The sequence below is a fragment of the Phalangium opilio genome, unplaced genomic scaffold (assembly GCF_054372755.1).
Source record: "Phalangium opilio isolate 3A_F unplaced genomic scaffold, DU_Popi_V2 ptg000217l_1, whole genome shotgun sequence".
NCBI lineage: Eukaryota > Metazoa > Arthropoda > Arachnida > Opiliones > Phalangiidae > Phalangium > Phalangium opilio.
The window spans coordinates 4,075,858-4,092,677 of record NW_028324218.1 but is presented as its reverse complement, the minus strand read 5'-3'; the positions used below and the strand labels follow the sequence as shown (position 1 = coordinate 4,092,677).

General features: G+C 39.4%; 1 protein-coding gene across 3 annotated transcripts in view; it reads left to right on the top strand.

The window, feature by feature from the left end:
• Positions 1-39: 39 nt before the first annotated feature.
• The window catches only part of LOC149615763 (SIN3-HDAC complex-associated factor), a 52,625-nt gene continuing 35,844 nt past the window's right edge, over positions 40-16,820 (top strand). The window contains exon 1 of one of the 3 annotated variants that reach the window (XM_089856606.1): positions 40-259. The gene's annotated coding sequence lies outside the window, so the exon portion shown is untranslated. Of the gene's footprint in view, positions 260-13,943; positions 14,250-16,820 lie in introns of those variants that run through there. The other 2 variants (XM_089856602.1, XM_089856603.1) reach the window with 2 other exon arrangements.

Below are 16,820 nucleotides of genomic sequence, written 5' to 3'. Positions count from 1 at the left end.
TAACGGCGGCTTTTCGCGGAATATGTTTTTTACACAATCAAGCATCGTACGGGACGGAGCCTCGTGTTTCTTTGTTGCGTTTTAAATCGTGTTTATCGTGATTTAACAATTAAAATAAGACTAATTATAATTAATAAAGTTAATTTAGGTCTTTTAGAAGTGGTGATAAAAGTTTGGGACAGTTGTCAACGTTGGAAAAGACTTAAAACCGAAGTTTTCGCTGCAGGATCTGTACTCAGCACAACTCCGGAGAAACGCGGTGAGTTAGGCTTAGGCCTAAAACTTTTTACCTCTCCGAGTGACGTATGTCACGGAGAGGTTCTAATTTCGACGTGTGTGTGTGTCTGTCTGTGTGTTTGTCTGTTGTTACACCCACGTGACCGCGTTCGCAGTTTCCAAATCGGAGCAAACGTGTTCGCCATTTCCGAACTGCTTTCACAGTCACGGAAATGGCTCCTTTACTTGAGTTCTCACACCACCATCTTCTCGTCTTTGTCCATCCCACACGGACACCAGTCTGTACTTACTGGCTTCTAATCACCACCATCTTTTGGTCTTCGTCCATCCCACATGGACACCAGTCTGTATTCATTGGCTTCTAATCACCACAATCTTCGGGTCTTCGTCCATTCCACTTGGACACCAGTCTGTACATACTGGCTTCTAATCTCCACTATCTTTTGGTCTTCGTCCATCCCACATGGACACCAGTCTGTACATACTGGCTTCTAATCACCACCATCTTCTGGTCTTCGTCCATCCCACTTGGACACCAGTCTGTACATACTGGCTTCTAAACACCACCATCTACTGGTCTTCCGTCTATTCCACATAGACACCAATCTGTCTTATTGGCTTCTAACTCCATAGTCATCGTTTGGTTTAAGACATTCGCGGCGATCAGCTAGGGTTACGAGAAACGTCTAGCCTCCCTAGGGTGGGTTGTCCACCAAAGGTTTTCGCAATTGCGGTTGTTCTTGCTTTTAGCTGTAGTTCGACACCCTTATATACTACCTATTTGAGTAAGGTAATGCAACCGGCGTATGCTTCATTTCAAACGCCAAAATTAGTCAAGTCTCTCAAGAATGTCTAATTGTTCTTTATCAACGCGATGTAACGCTCAATAAGGCGAACAACTAATGAAGAAAATATTTAATATTAATTATATTTATTTTAATATTTAAGATAATCTAGTTTCTCAACTCAAAATTAAAACGGAAAGAGTTAAAAATTAGCCTATGTTTTAGTCTGTGTGTGTCCGTCCGTTAGTGCACCGCGTTAGCAGTTCGCTTTGTTTTGTGGAAAAAAATCCTACAAAACCTTAATATTTGGTTTTCTCATAATGTATAATTAATATATGGAAATATTTTTCGTAATTTCGATGCCTTTAGTGGTTTTGTAGCTATAAAGCTCTGTTTCATTTTGATATGCCAAGAATATTTTTTATTATTATTATTTGAAATCGATGTTTATATATTACTTAAGCTATACTACATCTGTTTATAGCATAATTTTTTCTAAAGTGATTTCAAGACGAACGCATCTATATTGGTCAAATGAACTTTTATTTGTCAATAGGCCTATCGAACCAAAAAGTAAACGCTTGGGTTTGGTTTTCGTTTCTGTAATACAGAGACATTAACGGTTCAGAGTGAGCCGAAAGTTAAATACACTTTTAAATAATTAGGCTTAGACTTTATAATCATGGTGGAAATCTGGGCCGCGTTCAGCAGAGCTCAGCGCTGTCAGGCGCTGTTAGCAGTGTCATCCAGAACGGGATTTTGTTATTGAATTTTGACGTCACGGTGCTCAGTGAGCCAGCGCGGTCTTCAAGGAAAATAGTCGGGTTTTTGGATAACGTGACGTAAAACGCGTATTTCTCAGCTTGGCGAAAAAGCATGGAGGAATTAATACAAATAGCTCTTGCTGATTCTGATGGGACTATAGCTATTAAATTGGCGTGAAACAAGTTGATCACGCGAGAGCGGCGAGAAGTTTAAGAGACATGTTAGTTTCTATGTTTAATTATAAAAGTTGTTCTTATCTATCTCCATAAATATGTTATCATACAATTTTTGTTAAGCCTTTGTACCTTGCACGCTTTATTGCGCTAGCTTCATTTTTAAAAGACCGATGACCGGAGAAAAGCTATGACGACAGATCTCACCAGAAAACGTTTTCCAAAATCCGCTGTCTTTTTTGGTGAGCTCTGCTGAACGCAGCCCAGATCAGTGAAAGGTCTGATCGTAATCGGATTATAGCTTCGTATGTTCATGCTTTTTATGGTGCGCATTTACCTTCAGTGTGTGTAGCCACAAATTAGCTTTGGTGTTATGTAACTTTAATCGTCATGTTGACAAACTAAGAAAATTGTTGAGGTGAAAGGAGAGGATAGTGTTTACATGGCAACCCTGTTGTGAATATGGCTTTGAACATAGAGGGTATACAGTTGAGGAGTAGCAAATTGGGCCTTTACAAATACGTAAAGGTAATATCCCTCCAAAGTTTTATCTCTTCATTTCCCGTTTTTCCCCCATCGGATGATTTTAATGTGTACAAGTATATCCTTATTGGATGTAAAATGTCGTCTGATTTACAGTATATTTGCTATGCTTTGTATACTGCTTTAATATTTCATAAATTTTAACTTCAGTATTTGTTCATAAAAAAAAGAAACATTTCCATAACTGGGTAAATAAGTTTGTAGGTAGTCCTTCTCTTGACTCGGAGAGGTAATATTTTGGTTTTCCCAACTTGTTTTTACATGCGCAGCGCGTGGTCTAGTCTCTAGAGTTCGGCGTACTTTAAGTCTAGGACCCCTTTTCTTTGTTAATGTTTTACAAATTTACAACCCCTTAGAGAATATTATTGTTAAGCCTAATTAATCCGAGGTTTTTAAATGACTCTTAGATTAAGTTTATATAACAATTACCTTGAGATTTTATAGTCGTAAATTTGATATTTCATTATCAATTTTGACCCAGTTGCATGATTGCATCGCATCTCCCTTCTTATCTTTAGAAATAAAATTTAAACTAAGGTCATGCATGCATTATTTTATCAAAATTCAAAAGTAGTCGGTATTATTAACCCTTTTACGCAGTTAGTGAGTGTTGATAAAAATATTAGTTTTATTGCGTTTTAGGCTTATTAGGTTTTTTGCTCGCAATTTAACGTGGGAAGTCGCGATGCTTCGGCTATTATTTAAGTCTTAAGTATCTCTTCATTCTTCAACAACAATTTAAACATCATATCTGAGAACTTGGTCACGGCATGCTAACCATGTCGCAAACGGATGTTATTCCGTCCGTCAGTGCGGTCAATACTCTAACGGGAGCCCGCCAAGTCATTCCCAATTCTGCTCATGATCCTCCTACTGGTACTGTGATATCTCCTACTCCTGCCTTATGTGATCTCTCCGCCTTGGAGCAAGCAAATACTAACTCCTCGCTAACAAATGGTTTGCCAATCTCAACCGTCCCTCTCAGTGAATCCTCTAGTCAAACTGTTCCTACCAAGGACAATAAGCAACGTGGGCGTCCTAAATTACCTCGTGCTAACAACCCCCCCACCAAAATCGTGAAAAAACCACATAAATCCAACTCTTCACATTGCTCCTCGTGTACGCTGGAGGTTAATGATGACCACAAAGCTTTCCAATGTGAAGCCTGCCTTGTGTGGTGTCACACAACCTGTGTGAACATCTCGGATGCCTTGTTTGATTTTCACAATGCTCACCCCTGTGATAATCTAGTCTTCTTCTGCCCTACATGTATTACAGTGGGCCCGAAGATGCTTCAAGCCATTGCTACCCTCTCTCGCGAATTGGACTCGACAAAGCTCACTCTCGCCCCACTAACGTCGTCTTTACCGGCCCTGCAAGATGACCTCGTAAATCTCAAGAATGATCTCTTTCGTCTTGAAAACCATATTACCAACTCAACGCTCACTAAACCCCTGGACGACAGCTGCCCTACCTCTCAGTCTGATCTTAGTCGCTCTGATTTCAATTCTCTTGAAGCTTACTGTAAGACCCTTCGGTCTGACCTCGACGAAATCAAGACTCAGTCCGCAACGCCTACCCTTACCTCCATAACGGAGGAATTAGAGGCCCTCAAGTCTTTTAATTCTATACTCACAGATCAATTCCAAGCCCAAAGTGATGAAATACTCGCGTTGAAAACTAGTCTACCCTCTATTGTGGCGCCTCAGCCCGCCCCATCACTCATGCAAGCGTCTCCGTCCGTACTCACTGTCCAGAGTGAAATTGATGCCCGCAAGTACAATGCATTACTCTTCCACGTACCTGATACTAATGACTATTACCATGACCGTGACTTTATCTACGAAACCCTGCAGTACCTTGACTTTAGTTATTCTCAATGCTCACGCATAACCTTCGATAGACTTGGCCCTTACCAGCCAGGCCAGAATCGCCCCCTGCGGCTTACCTTTCAATCAGTGAGCCATCGCCAATTTTTTGTACGCCAAATTAACTACTACTGTCGCCAACGTGAATTTGAGTACCCCGTTGCTCCCGACCGTTCTGCTGAGCAGCGTGCGACCCGGAAGCGCCTCGTCGCCGAACTTCGAAATCGCCGTTCTCAAGGTGAAACTGACCTTACCATTCGACAGGGGAAAATCGTCAGTCTTGAGCCTCTACGAAATGCTCCCCACTCCCACCCCGTCAACTCGTTACCCTCACCATCACAATCCCTGTCTTCCTTTTTGCCAACCCAGTCTTCAAATTCGCGTTCCCAGTTGTCCTCACAAAAAAACTAGTCACCCACCAAACCTCGCCCCATCTCACCTCGTCAACCGCACCTTCTACCCGCAACTCTAGCTTAACAATCGTCTACTTCAACGCCCAGAGTCTCTACGGCAAGCGTAAAGAACTCCAATCCCTCACCTCAGTTTGGCACGCAGATTGTATTTGTATCTCGGAATCTTGGGCCTCACCCACGCAAGATGATGCGATTTACAATCTCCCAGGCTATTCTCTACTTCGTCAAGACAGACCCCATAAAGCTGGCGGTGGCATTCTTATCTATGTGAGTCAAACCTTCATATATCATCAACTTAAATTTCAACCGCGCCACGCCGAATCACTCTGGGTTGAATTAAAGCCACCCGGCTCACCGACCTGGGTAACTTTAGGTTGCGTTTACCGCCCCCCTAATACCTCCGTAGAGTCAACACGCTGGCTTCTTGAAGATATCCAAAGGGTCAGTTCCCGTAGCTTGGACATAATTATCACAGGAGATTTCAATCTCCCTGCCATCACCTGGGATACACTAACCCCTGGGCCTGGCTCCTCCGAGTCACATACTGACCTCATCACCGTAATCACCGCCTCTGCCCTTACCCAGCACGTGACTTTTCCCACTCGTTACAGTCAGTGTCGCACACCCGGGTTCAATATTCTGGACCTCGTTCTCACCAAGGCTAATGTCTCCCCCCAACTAACTGAACTTCCTCCGGTTGGTGGGAGCGACCACGTCACATTACATGTCGAGTTTCCACTACTCGGCACGGCCGCCTCGCACCCGAAGTTCCATCATGACTTCGACTACACCCGCGGTGACTACAACAAACTGAATCTCATGCTTGCCAAAGTGGATTGGTTGCCCTTATTACATCTGCCAATTGAAGATGCCTGGAAATTTTTTAAATCAACGCTCTTCCAATGTGTCTCCAAAGCTGTCCCTCTTTACGATCATTCCGCTAACCGTCATGATAAACCTTGGATCACTCCCTCGACTAAGCGCGCCATACGCAAAAAAGAGAAACTTTGGAAAAAACTTCAACATGCCAGTGCATCTAACAACCAGGTGGCCTATGATCACCTCCGACCTCTCTACAAAACCCAAGTTAAACTCGTAAAAGTTCTCCTATCCAAAGCCAAATCAAACTCTAACTTACGTAAACTAAAAAATGTTAAAACTAACCCTCGCGCCTTTTATCGTTTTGTACGGAAAAACATCCGCGCCCTACCATCTCGCCTAAATATCAAACTCTCGAACGGTGATAAAACGGACTCAAACTTAGCTATGGCTACCTGTTTAAACCAAACCCTTGTTAAAAATTTTAACACCACTGCCTCTTACACTGGACACCTCCCGGAAAGCCTCTCAGCTCCGATGCCTGATTTTCAGTCCCACCCCCGCGACGTTCGCGCTATTCTGCGCAAACTAGATGTCAAAAGTGCATCTGGCCCAGATGGGATCCCCAACCGATTGCTAAAGAATTGTGCCTTCAGCCTGTCTACCCCCCTATCCTACCTTCTCAATACCTCTCTCACTACTGGTTCCCTCCCCCAAGACTGGTGCATTGCCCATATCACTCCGATATTTAAAGGCAAAGGTGTTAAAAGCGATGCGGCAAACTATCGACCAATTAGTTTGACTTCAGCCGTGTGCAAGGTACTTGAAAAGTGTTTGTATTCCTCCCTCTTAGCCCAACTTAGCCCGCGCCTTACCCATTTCCAACATGGGTTTCTACCATGCAAGTCGGTTGAGTCAAACTTACTCTCTGGCCTCCACACCTGGCTTGAGGCCGTTGACAATAATTCGCGGGTTGATATTATTTATCTCGATATAGCCAAGGCCTTTGACTCAGTCCCACACCATCGCCTTCTAGCTAAACTTCGATCCTACGGAGTTACCAACAACATTTACCAATGGCTTGAGTCCTATCTACTCCACCGTACACAGGCGGTCCGCGTTGAAGACTCCCTGAGCGACTTTTTACCCGTTACAAGTGGAGTCCCTCAGGGTAGTGTACTAGGCCCTTTACTGTTCCTCTTATACATCAACGACCTTCCTCTTGAACTTACATCGCCCCTGTGTCTGTTCGCTGATGACCTTAAAATTTATCGCGTCATAACATCCTATTCTGATGTCCTCACTTTACAAACTGATCTCCGTAGGCTCGAGGCTTGGTCCTCTCGAAACGGCCTTCACTTTAACGAATCAAAATCCCAAGTCCTAACCATACAAATTTCGCCTTCCGACACTGGCTTACCCTCCCCTTATTTTCTTTCTGGTCATAATATCCGCCGCGTTAATGAATGTCGTGACTTAGGCATTCAGGTCGATCATAATCTGAAATTCCACTCTCACATCCAAAAAATATGTGGTCGTGCGAAAGGTCTCATAGCTACCATTAAGGCCAATTTCCCCAATCTCACACCTGAACTTCTTACCCGGCTTTACACTTGCTACGTCCGCCCCGTACTGGAATTTGGGTGTCCTATCTGGAACCCTCATTCTGCCCTTGATGTTAAACTCCTCGACAATGTACAAGGTTCTCTATCTCGTCTACCATCCCGCTTGCGACATCAACCCAGGGCCACTCGACTCTCTACACTTGGTTGGACTTCATTAAAAACCCGCCGTACCTATTTTGACCTTCTGGCCTTATTCAAAATCTTAACTTCCCCTACGCAACGTTATTTCACCCCCCCTCCCTTTGATGCCCCCACGAGGGGTCACAGTCGGAAATTATTTCACCAATATGCCCGCAAAGACCAGCTGAAGCACTCTTTTTTTCGTCGGTCGATCCCTATTTGGAACTCCCTCCCTTCAGAAATTGTAACGGTCAGATCTCTCCCTGTTTTTAAGTCCAAACTGCGCCAGTTTCTAGGTTTTTAATTACTAGATTTATTCACGGAGCTGTAAGGCTTTTTGAGCCCTAGCTCGTCACCCCCCTCCGGAACAAAAAAAAAAAAAAAAAAAATTATAATTTTGAATGCAACAAGTGTTTAGCCTATTTTTAACTGTTTAAAATTTAAAAGAAAATAAGTGAAAATTGAAATTTGTTTCTCAACGAAGTTGTCTAGACATTATAGAGTCACTTTTTTGTGTGGGTTGTAAATTAAAATTTGCATATCTCTCTCTTGTCTGTATCAAATCAGTTTTAACTTTTTACGCGTCCGGAAGTTTGAAAATTCCTTCACCCCAGCCCACAGACTCCCCAAGTTTAGTTTTCTCTGGGCTTTTTAGGCCCCATCTCATGTACTATAGTATTCAGTAACCATAATACACTTTTGGGGTTTCTTTCTACTGGCTGGCTCCCGCACTCACTAGTAGTAGAGTAGAAATGGGTAAAAGAGAAGTTTTGGCGGGAGGTCGGTCGGGGCTTGTTCTCTAACCCTGATCTCCCTTGGAGGTGGAATTTTGGAACAGCGGTTGAACTTAAGTTTCCTCCATAGTGGGGCTTCTTCAACGGAGAGGGAAAGTTTATAAAATAAATATGCAAATTTTGGAAGAAGATTTAAGATATTTTTATGATTTGTTTGGGTGTAATTAAGGCTGTCTTTGAAAGGGTTTTTTTAAGTCCTGAAAGTTAATGCGTACTTGTAGCTTCTGATGGCGTGTCACGTGGTTGTAATTGTAAGAAAGATTTGTTACTTGTGACTATACAAGTGTTGCCAGTCATTTGATATTTACAACAGACTGAAATAAGCTCTTGTAGAATTCTATTCAGTTCAGTTCCAAATCCGAATGATGTATTCAGGAGATGCCAGCAATAATAAAAAAATACTGGTAACCCTGTTCCCTGTTAAGCGCATGCGCAGTTAAAATTAAGAAACGGGGGGGGGGGTTAGAAAATTAAATTAACTTACCCCTTTTAGTACATAAAAACCCACAAAAAAACCCCTTCAAAACTGGAGATAAACATACATACATACATACAACCATAAATAAACCAGTTACAGTTCCAAAAATAATCCCTCTATAAACGGAAAATATTTTTTAATTTTTATTCTTTCTAAATTTAAATTTAACCCTTTCACTTATATTTAAAAAGTGTTTTCCCATTCAAATAATAATTTAAAAAAAAAGAAATTATCCTGGTACCAAACGGCGGCAACGGATTTCAGTTACTACCTTCCTTTAGTACCTACCATATAGCTTTAGGTCTTTTAGCAAAAAAAACGACTTCGTCACAATCAAAATCGAAACTGGTTGATCTACAAATAAGATACATAGAGACCTCGACAACAAAAGAGTCTATGTGAAATAAAACCAGGCCATACATTGGCAAAGGCACAGATATATTTTATTTTATTTTTTTCTTTTTAAAAATGGTGCCAACGAGGTATGGGATGTAAATAATCGAGTTCCCAATTTTCCTATTTGTATTAGCGCAGGAATGCATACAGCTACTAGGAATAATTTCGGTACCGTTTATGCCATGTTGATTTTTATTATATGAATTTGGGTTTTGTGGGAGGGGTTTGAAAACTTACTATCCGTGAAGCCACGCCTCTGATAATTTTTATGGCATCTTTCTAGTTGTGATATAGAGAGCTTTCAGATGGGATAGTAGTAAGTCTTACCGCTGTTTGGTAGCCATATTGGGTGGTCTCAGCTTTATTCCTGCTTTAAACCCACCAATATGGCGGCGTAAATTATGTCACGAGACTCTGCTCCTCCTCCAACTGAAAGCTCTCTATTTTCATTGGTTGCTTGGGTAGCAACGCGAGTTCCTAAGCGTGCGTACAAGGCGTTGCAACTTGCGAGATAGATTATAAATTGGTCATATCGGGCATAGATTTAATTTTAGAAGTAGGAATGGAGAACGGAACGGTTAGTATTTACTTCAGTTGTCCGACTCATAGACCACCCAGTATAGAGCCCCTCCCTCCAACACGTCACGAAAATTTAAAATTATCTTATTGGCTCAGTTTTAAACTACGTTTTGATGACGTTGCTGACGGGGACGGCGAAAAATACAGAGGTAATTAATTTTAACCTCTGTCGCTATGACCCACCCGCCTCTTCTTTCAAACCCCCCCCCCGTCCCGTTAAAGGGGGGTCCGGGACTTTGACGCGCGCCCACATTACTACTCTGTTCTCCATTCCTACTTCTAAAATTAAATCTATCCCTGTTAAATATATAATGATTAGTCTTGCTAGCTCTTTAAACAAAATCTGCCTAGATTAGATACGTTGAGTGAAAATACGGCTACGCAATTATTCCAATAGTCTGTATGCATTCCTGAGTATTTGAAAGTAGGTTAGGCTAGGCGGAAGAGACTAATGTCGACTATGGATGGAGCAACTTTCCTCTTGGAATAATTTTTTTTATATCTGTTTTTGATTGGGAAGGGTTTGAAGTACCACGTGACGAGCATTTTATTTGATACAATTTTTTTTAAATGCTTGTTCTTCTGCCTTTATATCTTTAAGTGTCATGATCAGGAAATAGTTGCTTGTTAGTATGATTTAAAAAAAATTCGAAGTGATAACTGATAAGGGGAAAGAATTTGTTGATTAGGTTTTATTTGATTTGATTTTGAACGTTATTTTTTTATATTAGTTATTGGGAGATATTTTGGGTGTGGAAAATTTTCGGGTAGTTTTTATTTATTTATTTATTTATTGGGGTTTTGATGGTTGTCATGAAGAAAAGGACAAATTTAATTGGTTGTCACGAAGAAATGGACGAATTTTATTGGTTGTCACGAAGAAATGGACGAATTTTATTGGTTGTCACGAAGAAATGGACGAATTTTATTGGTTGTCACGAAGAAATGGACAAATTTAATTGGTTGTCACGAAGAAATGGACAAATTTAATTGGTTGTCACGAAGAAATGGACAAATTTTATTGGTTTTCACGAAGAAATGAACCAATTTCGTATGCTTTCATGAAAATGAACATTTTTCACTGACTTTAGAAAACAAATTTATTAACTTCATAACTGCCGATGACAACTGCATTAAACAAATCATTCTAATCACAGTTACAATCTCCACCAGTTGTCACACCTCAAAACGCTCCCCTAAAAAAAAAAAGAATTATACAACCTTCATGTAGTACCTTATTCCATCTCTTGTAAGTTTAGTAACCATGACAACACAAACCATCCCTAAGAAAGTAAGAAATTCTCTTTCCAAGATGTCGGATAGTTATGCCTATAAATTTAATAGCGTAGGCTTCGTAGGTATAAAATTAGGTCAAAATTTAACAAGTGTCCTACGCCTTGTTTCCACGTGCAATAAAATCTCGTGAATTTTCCAAATCCAAGAAGTCGGATAGCTGTACCCTTAAAATTAATGGCGTAGGCTTCATAGGTATAAAATTAGGTCAAAATTTAACTAGTGTCCGACGCCTTGTTTCCACATGCAATAAAATTTCATGAATTTTCCACATCCAAGGAGTCGGATAGCTATACCCATAAAATTAATTCAAAACACTTAAAATCTTTAGTGATAAAAATTTGGAAGCTAATTTCACACAGGCCAAAAAAGATTTTGATCATAAAAACCATTTTAGGGTTTAAGAAGTGTCCGACGCCTCTTTTCCACGTGAATGCGATCACGTGAATTGTCAATACGCTTCTTGGTTGGTAGAAAAAGCTTGCCAAGGCTAGAGCAGCTAAAATCAATGGGTAACGCGAAAAATTCGGTGGTTGGGCTCCTTTTACTACGTAACTTTGGTAACATCGTGTAGAGAGGTTGGCTTTGCCTTGCCTTGCTCGCTTCACAATAGATATAGGATTCTTCCCAGAGTTCGTTGAACTCTCTGGCTCATGCCGCTGATTCGTTCGTTCCATGGCCATGGATATACTACTCTAGCTAGCTGCCTTAAAACTCTTCAAGTTCTGCTGCTGTCCCGTGTGTTACGTTGTTAACCCTTTCTGCCCAAGACTTAAAAAATCTATATGTATATTTAGAGAAGGGCGTAATATGAAGTTGGATTATGATTATGTCATGTTAGGAAGCCATTTTTGCTTGCTACATGATGATATTTATGTGAAATTAGGCCTTTTTTGTAATTAAACAACTAATGTTAATTTTTATGACGTATTGAGTGTTATTGCTGGTTGTCATGAAGAGTTGTATAGTTTTTATGAGTTGTCATGAAGAGTTGTATAGTTTTTATGAGTTGTCGTGAAGAGTTGTATAGTTTTTATGAGTTGTCGTGAAGAGTTGTATAGTTTTTATGAGTTGTCATGACGAACTGAAGTTTTTACAAGTTGTCATGAAGAGTTGTATAGTTTTTACGAGCTGTCATGACGAACTGAAGTTTTTACAAGTTGTCATGAAGAGTTGTATAGTTTTTACGAGCTGTCATGACGAACTGAAGTTTTTACAAGTTGTCATGAAGAGTTGTATAGTTTTTACGAGCTGTCATGACGAACTGAGCCGTTTTTACGAGCTGTCATGACGAACTGAGCCGTTTTTACGAGCTGTCATGACGAACTGAGCCGGTTTTACGAGCTGTCATGACGAACTGAGCCGTTTTTACGAGCTGTCATGACGAATTGAGCAATTTTTATGATCTGTCATGACGAAATGAGCAATTTTTACGAGCTGTCATGACGAATTGAGCAATTTTTACGAGCTGTCATGACGAATTGAGCAATTTTTACGAGCTGTCATGACGAATTGAGCAATTTTTACGAGCTGTCATGACGAATTGAGCAATTTTTACGAGTTGTCATGACGAATTGAGCAATTTTTACGAGCTGTCATGACGAATTGAACCGTTCTTACGAGCTGTCATGACGAATTGAACCGTTCTTACGAGCTGTCATGACGAATTGAACCGTTATTACGAGCTGTCATGACGAATTGAACCGTTATTACGAGCTGTCATGACGAATTGAACCGTTATTACGAGCTGTCATGACGAATTGAACCGTTATTACGAGCTGTCATGACGAATGGAACCGTTATTACGAGCTGTCATGACGAATGGAACCGTTATTACGAGCTGTCATGACGAATGGAACCGTTATTACGAGCTGTCATGACGAATCGAACCGTTCTTACGAGCTGTCATGACGAATCGAACCGTTCTTACGAGCTGTCATGACGAATGGAACCGTTATTACGAGCTGTCATGACGAATGGAACCGTTATTACGAGCTGTCATGACGAATGGAACCGTTCTTACGAGCTGTCATGACGAATGGAACCGTTCTTACGAGCTGTCATGACGAATGGAACCGTTATTACGAGCTGTCATGACGAATGGAACCGTTATTACGAGCTGTCATGACGAATGGAACCGTTATTACGAGCTGTCATGACGAATGGAACCGTTATTACGAGCTGTCATGACGAATGGAACCGTTATTACGAGCTGTCATGACGAATGGAACCGTTTTTATGGGTTGTCATGACGAATGTAACCGTTTTTATGGGTTGTCATGAAGAATTGAACCGTTTTTATGGGTTGTCATGAAGAATTGAACCGTTTTTATGGGTTGTCATGAAGAATTGAACCGTTTTTATGGGTTGTCATGAAGAATTGAACCGTTTGTATGGGTTGTCACGAAGAATAATTCAATATTTATGGACTGTCATGAAGATATATGGGTTGTCACCTGAAAGAAAATGCTGTCAATCAAGAGTAGGCCTTCGAATGATGGCCTTCTTCGCTATGCTTTACTCGAATTTAATATGATAGCAAAGGGGTATTTGGGTCCCACCCTGGCGACGCTAGTACGCTAGTAGCCAAGGTCTATTTCGATTGACGTCTAGTTCTACTGCACGGTGGTAATGACCTCAGGTTGGCCGCACTTTTACTCCGAATCAGGAGAGTCGTTGCCTCGCCTCCGAGATAGATTTCCCCTCCTTGCTCCTAACTCGTCGCTTCTCTCTCTTGCAGACTGAACCGAGAGGTCGTTGAACTCCGTTTCAAGGCTTTCCCCGACATGGTTGGAGATATTTGCGATTTCTAGCCCAATATGGCTGAGTTACTTACGAATTGGGCGGTTTTTACGCGTATTCCTTATGTTTTTAAGAGATTTTGAGTATATCGATGAACTATTTTAAGTTTATTGTTGAGAAAATTATTTAATTGCTAATTGAACTAGAAATGTTTCATTTGTTAATTATTACTTTGGCGGGATATGCAACTTTTGGGTGGTTTTTGTATTGTAATTTTTCTTAAGAGCCTGAAGCGTCCCCATACTCCATACTGATCCTCTTTACTCTAGAAGGGCTATCTCCGGCTGTGAGCGAGGATGTTCAACTCTGTTGCTTAGCAACCAGTAAAAAAGGCCCTTTTCTGGATATAGTTGTTCTTAAGAACGGTGGTTAGGCCTCTGTGCCTATTTTTGGCCTACCAAAAGATTTGGTTAGGCTTAGTTAGATCGTAGTCAAGGTTTGCGAATCGATGTCATTGTCATCGAGTCACGTGACGTGTTGAAATCAAAAACTTTTTGTGACTTTTTAAATCGCGACTTTTTCATACTTTAAAGTTTTTTATGTAAATTATTTTTAAAAGGTAAGAAATAATTAATTAATTTATTTCTTTGAAGAGTTTTTATAGTTATAGTTGGCATGTTGTTGGTTAATTTTATTTGATGTAATTATGTATTATTATTATTATTCATGTTATTTAAATTTATATTAAATATAGATTAGTTTAAAGTGGTTGTCATGAATATTTTTTAAATTTACGGTGCTCGTTTTTAACGAGATAATTCCATAAATTAAACCAGATTTTAATTAATTCGTAAATTCCTTGCATTTTTAAATACGTATAATTAACCAAAGACACGCGTTTTTTAATTGGAAGCACTCATGGTGGTAAATTATAGCGTACTAATTAAAAATATAAATATTTAAAAACATTTCCTAACTCTCTTAAATAAAAATGAACAGGTTTTAAGTTTAATATAATAATCACTACTTGCTTTTAATCTTAGATATTTAAAAAAAAATATTATATATATATATATAATTCTATAGGACCACACCCGAAATTTTAAATTTTGAATTGAATGGAAAATTTCTTTTAAACATAATATTAAAAAAAAAATTAAAGAAATTGGGTCTCCAATACCTCCAGAAATCATGTTTAAAATTTGATTAATTGTTATAAGAAAAATTAGAAAATTGGGACGCTGAATGAATTTCATAAGTTTTTAAATTGGTGAATTAATTTAGAAATACAGGGTGTTATATTCATTCATTATAAAAAGGGGTAGGGTAATTATAGTTTGCAGTATAAGTACAATCATGCAGTGGGATGCATCCAGGGATGGTAAGTTCTATGGGAAATCAATCAATCAATCTGGAGTCCGAAAATGTTCAATACATCTATACTTCTATGACCACACCGATTTTGTTTGACCCCCCCCCCCCCACATAAGGGCCATGTACTATTCACCCCCCTAACACAAGTTAAAGTTATGAACATTGATTGGAAACAGTGTTTTTACGGATGACCCCCTTATTTCATTGTTTCTTACGTTAAATTTAATTAAGGGGGTCATCCGTAAAACACTGTTTCCAATCAATGTTCATAACTTTAACTTGTGTTAGGGGGTGTATAGTACATGTCCCTTATGGGGGGTCAAACAAAATCGGTGTGGTCATAGAAGTATAGATGTATTGAACATTTTCGGACTCGAGATTGATTGATTGATTGATTGATTTGCCATAGAACTTACCATCCCTGGATGCATCCCACTGCATGATTGTACTTCGGCAAACTATAATTGCCCTTAACCCTTTTTTTGTAATGAACACCCTGTATTTTGTATTTTGGTTAATTTTCTTGGAATACAGGAAACTGAATTCAGAGTTTTTCGGTTTGGGTTTATTTTTTAAAGCATATTAATGACTTAGGTCTAAAAATAAACTCCTCCTTAGATAAAAATTAGAAGCTACGATTTTCTGTCTCTTACCCAAACCCCGAGTACGGTACTTGTTTGGGAACCGATTATATTTATATGTGTTGTGAGTCACTCACTGTGACGCGTAACGAATACTCCGTGACGTCATATACCAACATCCCAATTCCCAAGCTTATATGGAAGGAATTTAACTCTTAAAGTTTTAGGTGATGCCTAAGATGGCAACTTCCCACCCCTGTGCCTTGGTTTCTCTGCAAATATTTAGTTTATAATTAATTTGAGCTAAAATTTGCATAAAACTTGCCCTTATTGCACTTTTGACCCCTTAACTTTGGATTGGAGGTCAAGGGGTGTTGAGGATGTGATAGTCCAGCTTGTACCTTATCCAATGAAGCAAAATAATTCAATTCAATTCCAGTTTATTTCCTCTGTATGACAACACCCTACTAGGGCTTTTCAAATAAATTAAATTGATAATAATAAATTTAATTTCACCTACCCTTTAAAATTAGTCACGTGGTCTTGTAACGTCCGCAACCTTACTGCAGCATTTTTATATATTTATTTATTTAATTTATTTTTTTAATTTCTAGCCCTATTTGTACCTTATCCAATAATACAAAATAATCCCCAAAAAATATTTACTTCACCTTCCCTTTAAAATTAGCCACGTGGTCTTGTAACGTCGGAAACCTTAATTATTTTCTTCGGTTTTAAGCCCTTAAAAAATTTTACTAAATAATACCAAAAATATTAGTTCACCTTCCCTTTAAAATTAGCCACGTGGTCTTGTAACGTCGGGAACCTTACTTCATTATTTTTTTCTTCAATTTTTAGCCCTACTTGTACCTTATAAAATTATACTAAAACATTCCAAAAAATAAGAATTACTTTACCTTACCTTTAAAATTAACCACGTGGCAACCTTACTTCATCTTTTATATTTTAATTTATAGTCTTAATTGTACCTTATCCAATTATATTGAATAATTAAAAAAAAGGTAAAAAAAATTACTTCACCTTCCCTTTAAATTTAACCACGTGGCCTTGTACCATCCAGCAACCTTACTTCATAATTTTTTTGGAATTTCCCGCGTAAAGGTACTGCTTCGATTCACGCGCCGGTATATTAACGGCGCATGCGCATCACGTGACAATATCGATTTATTAAACATGTATATATATATATAATAAAGCTAGCTCTCAAAAATGGC